We start from the raw sequence: 15718 nt of genomic DNA, 5'->3' as shown, positions 1-15718 counted from the left end.
GACCAAGCTGGTCCCAAGTCGATCCAGCATCTACTGTGTTCATCACTCCAATCTATCACTACATTCAAACAAGCTCAAACACTCATTGATCTAGTAACAGCGACTGCTGATGAAAGAGTGGGTACGGTTAAGACAGGGAAAACTGCAACTAAGATTCCAGCAGGACAGACGGTAAAGGTTATATGCCGAGTACACCACAGTATCCCAATTACTCCAGGATCTACTTATCTATTTGAAAATGCTGTTGATGCTGTGATTCCAGAAGGTTTACAGGTGATGGAAAGTCTGGTTGAATTAAAGAAAGGAACATCAAGTCGAATTGAACTATTGGTGACTAATATCTCAAAACATCCTATACAAGTACACAGTCGTACTTATATGGGTAGTGTGGTGCCTGTCGGGAGTGTCATAAATGGTGAGCTGAAAAATGATATTCCGTTTCCTCACACAGCTGCACATGCAGCAGTTAATAGTTGCACCACCTCAGCTACTTCAAAAACATCATGGACACCAGAAGTTGACTTATCCAAGCTTACTGAGACTCAACGTGAACTGGCAGAAAGAATGCTCAAGGAGGAGAGTCAGAGCTTTGCCCGAGATGAACAAGATTATGGAAATGCGAAGGAACTGGAAATGCTGATTGACCTACTAAACAAAGAACCTGTTCGGAGGACCTATCTATCAGTCCCTCCCAGGGGTGGCGCCAGAATCTTCCCGACGCGGGGGCTACATTCCCCGACGAGGGGGCTATGCGAGCGAAGCGAGCATAACTAGGCTGGGGGCCAGGGGGCCGCCAAGGGCCCCCGGTGGGGGTCCAGGGGGCGAAGCCCCCGGAAGCAACGCGTTCTGGCGTCATTTGAGGTCATTTTAATCAGATTTAGGGTAGCCATTTTTTCCATTTTTTATAATGCATAAATAAAATACTGCGTGCAAAAAAACGATGCGCGATGACTGTTTCAATCCATATTTTTCAATTTAAAAAATAAAAGTTCAAAGACAATTTAGAAAAATAGAGTTGGAGGTCCCGGAAATTGGACTTATTAGGCCTATACTTCAAAACATGAAACAAAATATATAAGTCCCTATCAAGGTTGTGACTGAGCTAAGAAATGTTTTGAAAAATAGAGATGTTAGGTCCCGGAAAATGCACTTCTTGTACTTCGAAATATGACCAGCTTTATTGTTGGGGCTGAGCTAAGAAACTGTTTAAAACTATAGCTGCAGGTCTTCAAAAAAATTGCATTTTATACTTCGGAAACATCAGGCCTAGAGGCTTAAAAAACGCAAGCGTAGACCTTTTTCAGTCGGGGAAATAAGTTTATTCCTCCCCAGGCCCGTAGCCAGGGGGGGTTTTTATGGTTCGGGCGAACCCCCCTTTACAGCGAACCCCCCTTAACCGACTGCGAACCCCCATCCCCGACATGCCCAATACCTCACCCTCATCTCCGAAAATCCTCCAAATACGTGCTCCACAGTTCAAAAAGTTGTTCGTAAATTGAAAAATTCGTAAACTCGTTCGGAATAACTCATACAGTATACCTTCTTCCCTGTATGAGCGTACTTCGAGCGATACGTGTCTGTAAATTTCTAAGAGTTGCAAATGAATGAATTGCCGATTTTAACCTGAAAAATAAATGTTTGGTCCCTGCATGTAACATGATATTGACGCGTCTCACAGCGAGCTGGGGCACGAACGATTCGTACAAAGGACACCGCCAGACAACTGCGTACCTATTGTTTAGATCACTGGCAGTCAGGCATAAAGTATATAGCCCTCCGACATACATCAGTATTTATGTGTGGCTATGAAGTATAATGTATCATAGAGGATTATAGTGAATATTAATATTTTACACTATAGTATCTATGGTATCATGTACTGTAGTTCACATGACATCCGATTATTTTTTTCTAGACCACCAGCCGATACGTACTCAAATGTATCAATATCACCTATTTACATTGGCATATTTAATTTCCTCAACAAATTGCTGTAAATAAATATTATAGAGAGCAATAATAAGAATTGCATTTGCCTTGACCCAGTGTGCTTTTTTCGGGGCTTCTCCTAGACGTACGTTCGCATTGAACTTGAACGAAAAACAAAATACCGAGTAAATGATCAAACAATCGGCGGTTCCGCACAGAGCACGCGCATCTAACATACGGCAACAAATGTTATCGTCCTTTAAATAGTCCACGAGTCCAAGTACGATCGTTTTGCTCATTGGTAGCATGATGCATGAGAGTGTCTTTTCCGGCCATCTAGGGGTGTCATTTAACAAAATTCGCTTGCCTCAGGCCCCACCCCCAGGTGTGGGGGGGGGGGGAGGTGTGACATGACCCAAATACTTAGTGTCCGAACCCTCCCTTGACAGATCCTGGCTATCTACGGCCCTGCTCCCAAGTGTATGCGTGCGTACCATCTGGACTTCCGAGTGGTGAGAAATTCATGACATACAGGACATTGAAAATGTAATAACTTAGCTATAATAAGATGTTGGCTAAGCGAAAATGGCATGTTTTTTTGTTTATAGTAATGGATGAAAAATTTATTTTAGGTGCCCCACGGTACAGAAGGTTACTTGTAAATTAAAAAAATTGGTGAACTTACGAACAATTAACGTAATTCGTTTTTGCTGTAGTGTAGCGTACGTCGACGCAGTACACGACGTAACCGTCAGTAAACTTCGCCTGGAAAATAACTACAGTACACATTTTGGTCCCTGGATGGAACATGATATCACGCGTCTCGATCCAACGTTGAACGATTCGTACAAAGGGATACCGCCAGAGACAAGTGCGAACCTAGCTATTGTTTAGTAGTAAGTTAGATCGCTGGCAATAATGAATGCATATAAAGTGCATATCACTCTGACGTACTCTCACGGTCAATGAAACGTCGCGGTTTTCTAGGCGCTGAAGCTAGCTATGAAGTGAAAACGACCGCTTTTTACTGTATATTATATTCCCCGACAAAAAGTACCCGTGTTCCCTTCGGTAACCGTCGGTAAACTGCGCCTTGAAAATAACTACATTACACATTTTGGTCCCTGGATGGAACTTGATATCACGCGTCTCACCCAACGTTGAACGATTCGTACAAAGGGATACCGCCAGACAAGTGCGTACCTAGCTATTGTTTAGTAGTAAGTTAGATCGCTGGCAATAATGAATGCATATAAAGTGCATAATAGCCCTCTGACGTACTCTCACGGTCAATGGAACGTCGTGGTTTTCTAGGCGCTGAAGCTATATGAAGTGAACGCGAACGTTTTTTACTGTATATTATATTCCCCGACAAAAAGTACCCGTGTTCCCCGACGGGGGGGCTAGGCTCCCCGACGAGGGGGCTAGAGCCCCCGTAGCCCCCCCGCTGGCGCCACCACTGGTCCCTCCACCGCTATACAGAGAGGTTAAAGATTATCTGTTAGACCTAATCAATCAGGGATGGATCCAGAAGTCCAAATCATCGTATTCATCACCTATCGTATGTGTACGCAAGAAAGATGGCAGCATCCGTCTTTGTTGTGATTACCGAGAGCTGAACCGGAGAAGTGTTCCTGATAGGCAGCCTATACCAAGGGTACAAGATATTTTGGATAGCCTTGGAGGAAACCGTTGGTTCACCACTCTTGACCAGGGAAAAGCCTACCACCAGGGATTTATGGAGAAAGAGAGCCAACCTCTGACTGCGTTCGTAACACCTTGGGGTTTGTACGAATGGATTAGAATTCCTTTTGGCTTGATGAATGCACCAGCGGCATTTCAAAGGTTCATGAATGAGTGCCTGGAAGACCTCAATGGAGAAATATGTATTCCATATTTGGATGATGTCCTTGTCTTTAGCAAGTCATTTGAAGAACATCTTGAACATGTCAGTACAGTACTGCAACGGTTACAGAAGCATGGGATAAAACTAAAACCAAAAAAATGTAAATTGTTTGAAAGAGAAGTCCGATATCTAGGCAGATTGGTATCCGAAGATGGACATCGTATGGACCCAGCTGACACTTCTGCTCTAACATCTCTAAAAGCGAAGAAACCCAGTACTGTAGGTGATGTTAGAAAAATGTTGGGTTTGCTTGGGTACTACAGGAGATACATCCCTGATTTTGCAAGAAAGGCCAGACCGATTTTTGACTTACTGAAGGAACCAGACTGTCACAAACAAGCGAAGCCAAAACGAAGGAATCAAAAGAAACATCAAAAGAATCAGACATCATCCCAAAATCCAGTTGAATGGAAAGAAAACCACCAGCAAGCGTTACTTCATCTACTGGACTTGCTTGTCTCCCCACCAATTATGGCCTACCCAAATTTCAATGAGCCATTTGTCCTGAACGTAGATGCTTCACAAGAGGGGCTAGGAGCTGTTTTGTACCAAAAACAACAAGGAGTGATGAGGGTTGTCAGTTATGGCTCACGCTCGCTCAGCCCGGCAGAGAAGAATTATCGGTTACATTCAGGCAAGTTGGAATTTTTGGCGCTTAAATGGGCGGTAACTGAACAATTCAGGGACTATCTCTATTATTCTCCAAGTTTCACAATATATACAGACAATAACCCTTTGACATATATCCTCACAACAGCCAGATTGAATGCAACAGGTCACCGTTGGGTCGCTGAGTTAGCCGATTTTCACTTCACTATTAAATACAGACCAGGGAGAGTCAACATAGATGCTGACGCCCTTTCGAGACTACCCCAAGATTTTTAGGAATATGCAGCACAGTGCACGGAAGTTTTCGAACCATCCACTCTTCAAGCAGAAATACAAGGCATCTTAAGTCAAGATAACCAACTCTCCTGGGCTGAAGCTATTTCAGTTGATGTGACAGTAATTGAGGAAGTAAACGCCGAAAACCGACCTTCTATCCCATGCCTTACATCCAAGGAAATACAAGAGGCTCAAGAAACAGATGTTGGCATCCGAGAAGTATTGAAATGGGTAAAAGCTAAAACAAAACCGACAAGAAGACAAATGCAAGAAATGAATAGGGAATCCAAAACACTGCTTCGGAGCTGGACTAAACTCTGGGTTAACACGGAGGGTATTCTACAACGAGGACAAACCAGTCGAGTACAACTTGTGCTCCCTAAAGTGTACAGGTCATTAGTATTTAGAGAGCTGCATGAAGAAATGGGACATCAAGGAACAGACAGAGTGTTAAGCTTAGCAAGAGAGAGATTTTATTGGCCGAATATGCAAAGGGATATTGAAGAGGCCATCACTAAAAGGTGCCACTGCATAAAACAAAAGAAGCCGGCAAAAAATATCCGTGTCCCGATGGTGCCAATTGTAACACACCAACCGTTTGAATTGGTTGCTATCGATTTTCTTCACCTTGAGAAGAGCAAAGGCAATTTTGAGTACATACTTGTGGTGATGGACCATTATACCAGATTTGCACAGGTATATGCAACCACAAATAAATCTGCTAAAACAGCAGCAGAGAAGCTCTTTAATGATTTCTTCCTACGTTTCGGATTTCCAGAGAGGCTACACCATGATCAAGGAAAAGAATTTGAAAATGACTTGTTCAAGCAGTTAGAGAAACTGTCTGGTGTAAAAGGATCACGAACAACGCCGTATCACCCACAGGGTAATGGCCAAGTAGAATGTTTCAACCGCACATTACTGGGTATGCTACAAACTCTTGACGACAACCAGAAAATGGACTGGAAGAAACATATCAATAAGATGGTACATGCGTATAATACCACCAGACACGAATCAACATGTTATTCGACATACTTTCTACTCTTTGGGAGAAACGCGTGCTTGCCGGTAGACCTTGCGTTTGGATTAACACCTGCATCACATCCTTCTTCAGCTGACCGTCAACAATATGTGTACCAGTGGAAAAAAAAGATGAATGAAGCATACAAAATAGCTTCAAAGAATATGGCCATGACAGCTAACAGAAGTAAGAACTGATATGATCGGAAGGCACAACATGCCGTTTTGAGACAAGGGGATAGAGTGCTAGTACGGAAATTAGCAAGGCCAGGGGGACCTGGTAAACTTCAGTCATACTGGGAGGACACAATACATGTCGTCAATGAGAAAAGAGATAACTCACCTGTATACACGGTCCAACCGGAACATGGGCTGGGGAGGACTCGCACACTCCATCGAAATCACTTGTTACCATGCAACTTGCTGGGATCAGAGAAACACAGCACAGAAAAACAGAAGGCCAAACAGAACTGGGTCACCCAGCCAAAGAAAACAGTGAAGAGGCGAATGAAACCAAAGAGGGTAGAGACCAACTCATCAGACGATGACGACGATGTGGAAGGGTATGTGTCTGTCTCACCACCAAGCAACCAATCAACTGGAACATCACTAAATCCAAATGCTGGGGAGTACACACCATTGCGTACAAAACCTACGGTTAATACTTCCTTATTTTCACGAGAGGAAAATCGAGCCGAGATGGAAAGTGCTGCACCTGAACCTGTACAGCCGATGGATGTCCAAGATAACACTAAGAGGCAGACAGCACATGAGATGGAAAGTGCTGCACCTGAACCTGTACAGCCGATGGATGTCCAAGATAACACTAAGAGGCAGACAGCACATGAGATGGAAAGTGCTGCACTTGAACCTGTACAGCCGACAGATGTCCAAGATAACACTGAGAGGCAGACAGCACATGAGATGGAAAGTGCTGCACTTGAACCTGTACAGCCGACAGATGTCCAAGAAAACACTGAGAGGCAGACAGCACATGAATACACCGATGTACCCATAGATGAAAATATAAACGACACAGTTCCTGTTAACAGAGCACCAAGTACAGAACCACACCCGGGTGAGGACACACCTGATACGACTATAGACCAAGCAGTCATGGTTAATGAATACCAACGGCCTGCCCGAACTAGGAGACCACCAAAAACTTTTACCTACAGTGAGATGGGAAAACCAAGCCAGTCTTGTATGGCAGTACAAACAGACCCGGGGATTCCTTCTACAACTATGAATTCTAGTCCACCAATCCTGTTGAAACCGATACCAACTACAGTCATAAGAGTAATACCGATGTGGGTGAATCAGTGGTTGTGGCCTCCACAAAGAACAGTGTCGAACACTCAAAACGTTTAATTTTGACTAAGTTCATTGTTAATTTTAAGTTAAGGTTGACAAAAACTACCCAGAACCGGTATCTACTCTACTATTCGTTATTAGTTTGTTAGTAAAAAAAAAAAAAAAAAAAAAAATTGATTTAAAGGATTTTAAATACTGTAACAATCTTTTATGCTATGATGCCTGACTGAAATGTCGAGCTGACATTTTTTTGGTTGGGGAGGGTGTTATAGTCTGAAATAAAGATATATAAATAGCGCCCCCTAAAAAAATTGTACTTTTAAGGAATACCCCTCGTAGCGATTGGTACCGTCCAAACTATGAGAAGACGATAACACGAGTGATGCGGCCATTGTGGTTCGACATCTAATACTGTACATTGTGTATTATTATTGTCTTGTAGGTATGTAAAGATAACTGGGTTATCTCATAAAGTAAATTGTCAGGAAGTAGAACGAAGATGAGTCTACTTATTTAGAAATTATGTAGGAACGAACGATGAAGCATGAATCTATAAAAACAGTATTTTAAGGGATAAATCAATCTGTATGTTGCCGTAAATTATTATAAAATGTGACAACATAGGTAATGATAAATTATGTCTGGAGAGGAATGTTCGGGTAAACTACCAGTAGGGTAACAAATACTGTGAGCATGAATTACTTTATGTGTTGTTATAATTATTGGCACTATACTAGGACAAGTTATAATGTATACGGTACTGAGATAAGCCTATAGTGTATTTACTGTTCATTGATTCGATTCACATGCGTGAGATGAGTTCCGTTACTGTAATTTGTAGAGGGCGCACTTGTTGTTTACTTTGCTGTCAGGCCTAGATTATAATGCATAGTGTTAGGCATAGAGATGGGTATTACAGTACTATTGATGATGTATGGAATAATTATACGGTATTGTTATATGAGGGAAAGATATTTTTAATCAAGAATGTGTTTGTTAACATGTTGTTTTTGGTTATTAAGAAAAAGAAAGAGAATAATGTAAATTCTGCTAGTATGAGGTTTCTACCATATCTACTGTAGTAGTAAGATAGCTGAATAAAGCATTGTGGTTCGACATCTAATACTGTACATTGTGTATTATTATTGTCTTGTAGGGTGCTGACCTCGTGCTGCTGTGACCTTCGATTACTGAACCTAACGCCCTCTAGCTATTAGTGCATATTGGGTGTAACATACATAATATATGAACTATATTACACAAAAGAAATATAAATGAATTTATAAGGACACGATGATTATCAAAAATAATCAATATAATTTAATATTATTTTCATATTTTTATATTATTAAAAAAAAAAAAACATAGTTTGGTAACATTTAGTTTCTGTTAGATATCAGACATTTAATATTTGGAAATAACCTATAATAATTATTTATAAAACATTCTTCTTTTTTATGCGGTTAAAAACAAGTACAGCAGTATGCATATGTAGATACAGTATACCTATATTGTGAGAACACAATTTCAATAATTTCTTTGTTAGTTATCAACCTAGGGGTTAAATTATTAGGAAAACATTGGTTTATTTTTTATATAAATTATATGTACAGAAATTCGTTCTTCTAGCCTCAGATCATTCCTGAAGTTAGACATAAATCACCCAAATTAGTATTAAGTAATGAATATTAGATGAAGTACAGTACAAATACATGTTTCAGGAGGATACTTTATGTTAAAAGTGATAATTATTTTAAATTTTACCCCGATGAAATTGATTCAATTACAAGGTTGAAGTATGGTGGAAACACTACTATATGACAGAATAAATGTACTCATGTAGAACACAGTCAGTTCTACCAAGGTTAGAGGTGTGCAAACATTTAAGATAAGTGGAAAAATGACTTTTTCAATAGTAAACTCATTACCAGCATTATAAATAAAAATTTAAAAAGATGAGAATGCATGTAAATATAAGATTAATAGTCCTTATTATGCATAATGATTTTCTACTATCACATATTAAAATATAATTTACATGGAGGTCTATCCAAATAAATTTTTAAAAATGGGTCGTAATATGTCTTTGTCTCCAGTTCGTGAAAAATGAAGTTAGGATTCCATCATTTCAACAACAAAAAATATTCAAATTATCCTGCCAGTTTGCGTTCAAGAGTACAACCTGCTTAGTTTTAAATACGACTACTGCTTTCTATACACATAACTTTGATTTCTGCAAAAAAAAAAATCTTTGTAATAATGTACTTTAATTACTGTAATAATCTAGGCGTAGATTATGTTGACCGATCGACTGTACAGTACTACCATAAGTCCTCTAGGTGGATACAACTTATTTCTTGTCTACAAAGTGTACAGTAGTATGCTAATAGTACTATTAGATTAGGTAGTTGGAGTAGTTTGGAGAGATACATCTATTTATAAGAGAGTACTTTATATGTATAGATATAATACCAATAGGTACCATGTATTGACATGCAATTCAACAATTATGAATAAAAAAAAACTCTGTATGCTTTTTTCTAGCTGTGAAATATAAAATTGTTAATTGAAAAAAAAAATTAGGGTGATCATTCTAGTATTTACAGTCTAAATTTGATCTTTATGCAACAATAGGAATAAACGATTTTTAAATTAACAGGTATAAAAGCAAATTGGAAGCCCTACGTACTCTGTATGTTGGAGGAAATAAGCATAATAGCAAATAAAGCCTTGACCACAGGATTTAATTCACTATTTGGAATCAGTAGTACACTACTGTACTTATGTGTTGGAATGTGGTCCAGGTTGACGGGCCAGGAATGATGGTAATGCCATTATACATTGTAGTTTAGCCTCAAGGCAATACCATGTAGCTGGATTAGCTTGGAGAAATACAGTAGAGTTTTCATGAGACTTGGTGTGTGATGATTCAGTATGATAATTTGTGCTGAAAAAAAAAATAGTTGAATAATGAAGAAAATATTGTAACATATAACAAGAAAGTTATACTATAGTATAATTAAGGGGTAACCGTAAAATATATAATAATAATAAATGCAATGGGAATTACTAATATTATACAATACAATATTGCAGTTAAATTCATAGGCCTATATTATTTTATTATTATAAGGAAATCTGTTTTAGAACGAGAAAAAGCTGTCCCAACCCAGATTTGAACCCAGCTATCAATAATTTTTTTTTTTAATGTGTGGAAAAACCAATAAAACAAACAAACAAACAAAGCTATAAACAGAATAGACCATTATTAAGATTAGCTAGAAGGATACAGGTCAACCCGTGCCAACTCGTACCCAAATTTTGGTTTACTCGTACCCAAAATTTTGGCTCACTTGCACCCATTAAGTGCTGCCTTGTACTCTTCAAGGGCTGACCCGTACCCATGTTTAATGCTGTTTGGGTACAGGTTAGCCAAAGTGGGTACAAGTTGACCAAATATTTGGGTACGAGTTAGCCAAGTTGGGTACGAGTTGGCGTGGGTACGGGTTGACCAGCACCCTAGAATACGGATAAGGGTCAACCCGTACCCCCATGCCAACTCGTTTCCATGCCAGAGTACTACTTGCAGGTTAGTTTAGCCTAGCTGGGCTAACCTACCTCACCTCTCACATGCCCTCCTGATAAGTAGGCCGAAAACGCGACCGAAATTACTGGAACCCTACCCTTATAGCCTGCTAACGTGGGGTGTGTAGAAAGCGACGACCTCGAATTGGACGACCCCAACGACCCGGGCGACCTCGAATTGAACGACCTAGAATTGGACGACCCATAACACGAAACCGACGACCCCTATAGCCTAGCCTAGGCCTAAGCGTGGTATAACATCCCGAAGCCGAAAATAGCCAAAGATCTTTAAACCATACCTTATTTAATACTCGCAAGCAAGCAATTGATTGAAAAAATACAGAAATATCGCCATTTGATACTGAATGTGTCGACACAAACAAACGAACAGATATGGAACGCCAAGAGTGCATCATTAAAACTGCATTCGACTCGATTAGCACACGAAATATCATAAACATGGCAACCCAGGTCAAAACGGCCCCCTTTTCAGCGGCGGGTAAGGTTTGACCGTATACAATGCATATGTGAAATGTAAAGCTTTCTTATGGCCCTCCCCATGCACATGTTCGTAACACGCTGCTTGGTAGGCCTATAGTGTTCGTTATATGAAGAAGATGTAATTATACGTCCATGGTTTAACCATGTAATGTATAATATTTATTTCTTTTGAATTTCTTTTTAATATGTTTGTCGAAATACCAATGACCAATCCACTGAGCAAACCTTACCCGCCGCTGAAAAAGGGGCCGTTTTTACCTTGTTTGCCATGTTTATGATATTTCGTGTGCTAATCGAGTCGAATGCAGTTTTAATGATGCACTCTTGGCGTTCCATATCTGTTCGTTTGTTCGTTTCGACACATTCAGTATCAAATGGCGATATTTCTGTATTTTTTCAATCAATTGCTTGCTTGCGAGTATTATATAAGGTATGGTTTAAAGATCTTTGGCTATGTTCGGCTTCGGGATGTTATACCACACTTAAGCCTAACGCCTAGGCTAGGCTATAGGGGTCGTCGGTTTCGTGTTATGGGTCGTCCAATTCTAGGTCGTCCAATTCGAGGTCGCCCGGGTCGTTGGGGTCGTCCAATTCGAGGTCGTCGCTTTCTACACACCCATGTGGAACATGCAGCTGATACTTACCTAGGGTACCAAATGCAAGCTAACAACTTGCCTGTACTTTACGCCCCATACGCCCCCGCTAGATCCGCCACTGGAACCATACCCTCGATTTTTTTTTCTCTATAGGCCTATGGCCGCAAATCGCATTTCCGGCTATTCTCTTTTGTTTATGAACTATAAGTTGGTGTAATTACCAGCAAATTTCAATTGCCGACCTTATATTGTCAGAGGACGGCATTCTCTTGCCGACCGAAATTAGGCTAGATCCCTCCTCCTTTCAAGCCTCCTAGCAACAACATGGTACATTAGGGATCGTATCATTGAGACTTTAACAGGCTGCCATATTCACCATCATGTGGTGTTTAGGTAAAAAACCATGGAATTAAGATGATCTCTGAATTCACTCAACCGTTGCATCTTGCACTTGCGTGTGAGCTGCATGCTTTCTCTATCAAGCAGCTGGCTGGGCACGTCACACGCACGCGGAGACCTGTGTAGGGGAATACCCTGTTATGTCAAGCAAACAACTATGCTCTGTGTACAGCTCGCTAGCTCCAGAACCACGATGTTCAGCAGTTATCAAATAGAACTTATCTTGTAAATTTTAGTGTTAGGTTTTTATATTTTAGTTAAAATATATATATATATATTAATTAATGCTTGACTAGGCCTGTAGTGAACAATCGTCGTGTTGTGTTAGTATGCCCAGCAAAAAAAAAGTGGGAGGCCAAGCGGAACTCGCTGTTCAGCGGGGGGGATCGTACGATCCCCCCGATCCCCCCCTGGTTACGGGCCTGTAACAGTAATAATAATATAAACATAGCGTTGTTTAATGCAAGGAGTGTTGTTAATAAAATACATGAGCTTCAGTTACGGTTTGATAACATTGATATTGCACTGTTGACAGAAACTTGGCTTGATGATTCGATCAGCAGTTCAGAAATTTTCACGGAGGAATTTTGTGTTCACCGAAAGGACCGTTCTAGGCATGGCGGCGGTGTATTGATCGCATGTAAGAACTACATAAGATCGTTGCCTGTGAATTTAGATACAGTTATTGAAATCCAATTAACCGAACTTCTATTGTCTGGAGTTCTTCTTGGGTGTGTATACAGACCTCCGAGTGCGTCCAAGGAATGGCTAACACACTTTCAAGAGATAACGGATCACATCCTTTCGATCCTACATAAGTATATTGCTGTTATAATCGCGGGCGATTTTAACTTTGATTTTAGCAGAGACGCTAACAGAAGTGTGGAATTTAAGAGTATTTTATCATCGCTCAACCTCAAGCAGTTTGTTGACTTTCCAACTAGATACGCTAATAATACCTTTAGTACTGGAACCATGATAGACCTGGTATTTTGTAACAGTAATGACATCGTGCGCAACGTCAAGAGTGAACCAGGTCTGAGTACGAGTGATCACACTGTAAAAAATAATTGGGATTTTACACCATTATTTGCGTCATTTTATTTCCTCAATGAGGTAAACTCCACTTTTTCTTAATTTGTGGTGTAAAATATAAGATATAACAGTGGGAAATTATAATATTGCTTGGTTTGGGGTAATCTTTTAAGGTTACACTTTCGATCTGGGTGAAGTCCGACGGTTACACTTGCAAAAGGGATAAACTTTTCTTGATACGAAAAAGGTACCACAATGCGAAGAAAGTTTTCCCCAAAAAATGCGGGAACAGTTTCTCCAAAAAGCGCGAGAATTGTGGTTACCCAGAAAGCACGGAAACTGCAAAGAAAGAATATCATCTACACCAAAATCTACATGCGCCATGCGAGTGACTGTCGTCGTGACAGATTTTTTTGGTAAGTTTTGATTTATAAATATTTATAAATAAAAAGGCTTGTATAAAGGCAAAACCTATAGGTTAACGTAAGAAAATGTTGTTATTTACTAGGAAATTGTCAAATGAGAGATAAGATTAAAAATAAGAAGCTAACAATACATCATAGCCTACACTATTCATTGTAAGCTACGAACAACGTGTTAGGCCTATCTGGTCTCTCGGGAGTGCATGCTCTCAGCAGGGAGGTATACCTCCCCGCTAGAGTATCACATCATTCAATACCCGTATAGGCCTACCAGCGATACGCCATATGACAAGTAACTTTTGTTAACCCAAGGCTAGATAGATGCCTGCACGCTAGCTATATGACCTACTACAGTAGGCCTAGGCATATACTGACTAACTACTAGAGAAAAAAAGCTAAATTTATATTTAAGATGTTCATACATTTATTATAATTATTATTAATTGCAATTTGATTGTATTTTTCAGATGACGAAAAGTTTTTTTCAGTATTGTTTATGAATGATATAAATGCAAGTACTATGTACAATTTTTTTATAGATTAGTATGATATATAATTGCTCTATATGTGGATTATTTGAATCATATAAAATTTGTAAACTAATTTCTCACATATCATTTAACCATGGATTTAATCCTAATTTTTATGTTACTTGTGGTTTAGACAATTGTTTAAAAACCTTTAGAAACTTTGGTTCTTACAAGTCTCACTTGTATAGGAAGCATAGAGAACATTTTAAGATTCAGGATGACACTGTCCATGAGCACATATACAAATGTCCTGTTTGCATTTCTCCTGTTATTTCCATCAAAGAAACTATCAATCATCTTAAAATCCATATTTCTGAGATTGGTTCAGTGCAATGTCCCATTCAAGACTGTAATTCAGTTCAACATTTACACTCTTCATTAAGAGCACACATTAGTAGGAATCATAAAAATGTCACATGTGCCAACCTAAAACCACAATGGAAATGTGAAGATGAAGAACATGATATATTAGATGGTGAGCACATTGATGATTATCCAGTAGAATTTCGAACACCTGTAAACCAATGTGTTTACAGTTTAGCTTTAGTTTTGTTAAAACTTGAAGCCATAGAATTAGTTCCTTGGTCAACAATCCAAAAAATTCTTGTATCTCTAAATGAATTAATTTCACTATCTAATCAACAAGTTGGTATTTCCCTACAGAATATTTTTGGAGGTTTAAATCTTTCTAGATTTGAAGAAGAAAGCATCTGTGAGACAGTTGAACAGGGTGTTTTTCAAAATGCCTTTGACTCTCTGAAAACTGATTTTTTAAGAAGGAAATTTTACGAAAAAACTTTTCAATTTGTAGAACCTATTCAGTATAAACTTGAAGATAATAATAGCAACAAATGTTTTTATTATGTCCCTGTTTTAAAGACTATTCAGTCTGTGTTAGGTGATCCCGATAAACTAGAACATATTTTTAATTCGGTCAATGATGACAATCCAGATTATGTTTTGTCACATTTCACTGATCGGAGTTTTTACAAAAACAAAAGACTACCAGAGCCATGGATTCGATGTGTGTTGTACTTCGATGAATTTGAAGTAGTTAATCCACTGGGTGCTCATACGAAAAAACACAAGATGGCTGGTTTCTATTTCATTATTGACAATCTTGGTGATCAAAGAAATTCTCAACTAAAGTCTATATATCTTGCGATTATGTGTCCTTCTAAGTATTTGACTGTTGAATATTCAGAAAAAATTTTAACTCCTCTTTTGCAAGATTTTGAAGTACTTGAAAGAGAGGGAATTGTTGTAGATCAACAGCACCTAAGAGGTTCTCTTGTTTTTGTAGCTGGTGACAACCTTGGTCAGCATTTTCTTGGAGGATTTTATGAAAGTTTTGCACCTACAGTTCAAAGGCCATGTAGATTTTGCTTATGTAGAAACACTGATATGCAGAAACACTTTATTCCATCAGAATTTGTTCTTCGAAATGAAGAAAATTATGACAGACATGTATCAATTGTACAAGATGATCCAACAGTTGCAAATCAATATGGTGTTAAATATAAGTCACTTCTTAACTCTTTACCTTCATTTCATGTCACTTCTGGTTTGCCTGCTGATTGTATGCATGACATC

At 39.2% G+C, this 15718-nt stretch overlaps 1 protein-coding gene across 1 annotated transcript in view; it reads right to left on the bottom strand.

Moving 5' to 3' along the window:
• Nucleotides 1-15718, bottom strand: part of LOC144839162 (uncharacterized) — a 304410-nt gene that overhangs the window by 200741 nt on the left and 87951 nt on the right. The gene's annotated exons all lie outside the window — the stretch shown is intronic.

Source organism: Antedon bifida, chromosome 4 (assembly GCF_963402885.1).
Source record: "Antedon bifida chromosome 4, ecAntBifi1.1, whole genome shotgun sequence".
NCBI classification, from domain to species: Eukaryota; Metazoa; Echinodermata; class Crinoidea; order Comatulida; family Antedonidae; genus Antedon; species Antedon bifida.
The sequence above is the reverse complement of the archived record's forward strand: the minus strand, read 5'-3'. Positions and strand labels throughout refer to the sequence as shown.